Source organism: Gastrolobium bilobum, unplaced genomic scaffold (genome assembly GCF_033153095.1).
Source record: "Gastrolobium bilobum isolate Gb01-03AN ecotype WA unplaced genomic scaffold, APGP_CSIRO_Gbil_v1 utg8309, whole genome shotgun sequence".
In the NCBI taxonomy this organism is placed as follows: domain Eukaryota; kingdom Viridiplantae; phylum Streptophyta; class Magnoliopsida; order Fabales; family Fabaceae; genus Gastrolobium; species Gastrolobium bilobum.
This window is the reverse complement of record NW_026897248.1, coordinates 123,064-125,455: the sequence shown is the minus strand read 5'-3', so window position 1 is coordinate 125,455 and position 2,392 is coordinate 123,064. Positions and strand designations below refer to the sequence as shown.

General features: G+C 37.1%; 1 non-coding gene across 1 annotated transcript; it reads right to left on the bottom strand.

Moving 5' to 3' along the window:
* Nucleotides 1-1,868: 1,868 nt before the first annotated feature.
* LOC133305194 (small nucleolar RNA R71) lies at nt 1,869-1,974 on the bottom strand. Its single transcript, XR_009750736.1, has one exon. It is a non-coding gene; the product is annotated as a small nucleolar RNA R71 (small nucleolar RNA).
* Between the last annotated feature and the right edge of the window lie 418 nt (nt 1,975-2,392).

Sequence of the window (2,392 nt, the reverse complement as noted above, 5' to 3'; positions counted from 1 at the left end):
CGCTCACAAATCCAATTAAAATTTGAATTATATATTTGGAAAGATTTGGAGAAGATATGCAGCAGCATGCTCTGTCACTGGATCAACATTACAGCAAAACAGAGTCATATCTTCAATCAACCACAAGGCAGATTCAAGTGAGATTTGCAATGGATTTGAAGAGCTGATTGAAGCCCAAAGCATCAGAATCTATAAAGAGAGGAAAGCTACACTCATCAAGGAGGCTAAAAAGGTTTTAGACACCCATTTAAAGGCAGAATAGAGTGCTTTTAGAGAGAGAAAGTGGGGGAACACTTAAGGAGAATTTGAGGGTTCGTTGAGAGATCCAACGAATCAAAGAAAGGAGCTAGGGTTCAATAGAGAGATCATTGAACCCAATGACTTTCTGCACTATTCCGACAGCTGAGGCAAGGTTGATGGTGGTGGAGCTCACGGTTGCTGCAAGAGTAGTGCTAAAACAACGTCCCTGTTTTTCTTATCTTAGATCTATGAAATCTTATTTTCTTTTTGTTATTTCTTTCCATCCAAGTATGAGCTAAATTGTTAGGATTGAGTGATAGAGTACCCTTATTGTGATGTAATCAATTTGCCTAAACTTTGTTGCATGATTTTCTTTTTAGTTTTTTAATAAAGTGTTAAATTGACTCTAACCTTGTTGATTAATCGAGAGAGAGTTGCAAGATACTTAGCATTTAGGCTATAGAGATATAGGTGAATCCTGAAAGTTATTAAACATTGTGGTTTAACTAAGTAAAATTGGTTAATTGTGGTTAGAGAGATCATTCACACCACAAAATCATATGGAACTTGAACATAATGATTCATAACTATGTTGGCCATAGAGATGTGGGACTTAGTATACATGTATTGTTGGTGAGAGCCCTTGTATGCATTAGTGTTCTGATTACTGAATGGATGATTGTTGTAGAATTGTGACTGCATTTTGGTGAAACTGCAATAATGGGAAAATTGATCTCAATCTATCTTTGAATACTTGGAAAACTTATTCTGTTACTGCATTCTCTTAGTTAATCATTTATCTTAGTTTATTTTATTTCTTAATTGTTAAATTAGTTATTAGTCAACCACAAATCATTCTTGTTACCTTAATTGCTTCACTCAGAGATGTATTTTTACTTAATCTCTGTGGGAACGATATCTGGACTCACACATCCACTTTATTATTTGTTGATATGTGCACTTGCGTACTTGTGTGATTTATATAATTGATTGCAAAATTGCACAACAAGTTTTTGGCGTCGTTGTCGGGGATTATTATAAAGATATTATCTTTTTGTGAAGTAATATTTAATCCATTCTTCTTCCGGTCCTTTTTAGGTATTCCAGCTAGTTTATGAATAACCCTCCTAACCAGCCAGAAGTTGCATTTGATCCAGAGATTGAAAGAACTTTTCTAGCAAGGAGAAGGAGGCAGATACAAAACAAAGCTGTAGCAATACCCAGAATTGTAGACATGGAAGCATACAGGTCTGTTAATGGGGATCAATGAGCAGAGATGCCTATTAGAGCACATGGAGTCCCCACACTCAACAATCTCCACTCGGATGTTGCAGTAGAAAACTTTGAGCTGAAACCAGTTATGTTCAGCATGCTGCAAATAATTGGCCAGTTCAATGGAATGCCAAGTGAAGACCCACATCTACACTTGAAGAACTTCATGGACGTGGCAAATAGCTTTAAGATGCAAGGAGTCACATCTGATGCATTAAAGCTGAAGCTATTCCCTTACTCCTTAGCCAACAAGGCTAAGACTTGGTTGAGCACTTTAGCCCCTAATTCAATCAGAAGATGGGATGATTTGGCTGAGAAATTCTTAGTCAAGTTCTCCCCTCCAGTCAAGGCAGCTCAAATAAGGAATGGAATCACATCTTTCCAGTAGAAAGAAGGAGAATAATTATATGAAAGCTGGGATAGATTCAAAGAATTGATTCGGAAATGCCCTAACCATGGCATACCTGAATGGCTTTAGATGGAAACTTTCTACAATGGGCTAAATGAGCAAACCCATGAAATAGTAGATCCATCATTTGGAGGATCCCTCTTGGACAAGACATTTATAGAAGCTTACCAGATTCTAGAAAGGATGGCAAACAACAATTATCAATGGCCATCCGAGAGGACAATAGCACAACAGAAGGCTGCAGGAGTGCTGGAGCTGGATGCTATAACATCACTGGGAGCACATATATCCTCTTTGACTAATACTATTAAAACTCTGAATCTGAACACTGATGCTAAAGCACAGCCACAACAAGCACATGCAATTTCTAATATTTCCAATGATGTAACATATATTTTCTGTAGTGGTCCTCATATCTATGATGATTGCCCTCAAAATCCTTAATCTGTCTTTTTTGTAGGAAATTATAAC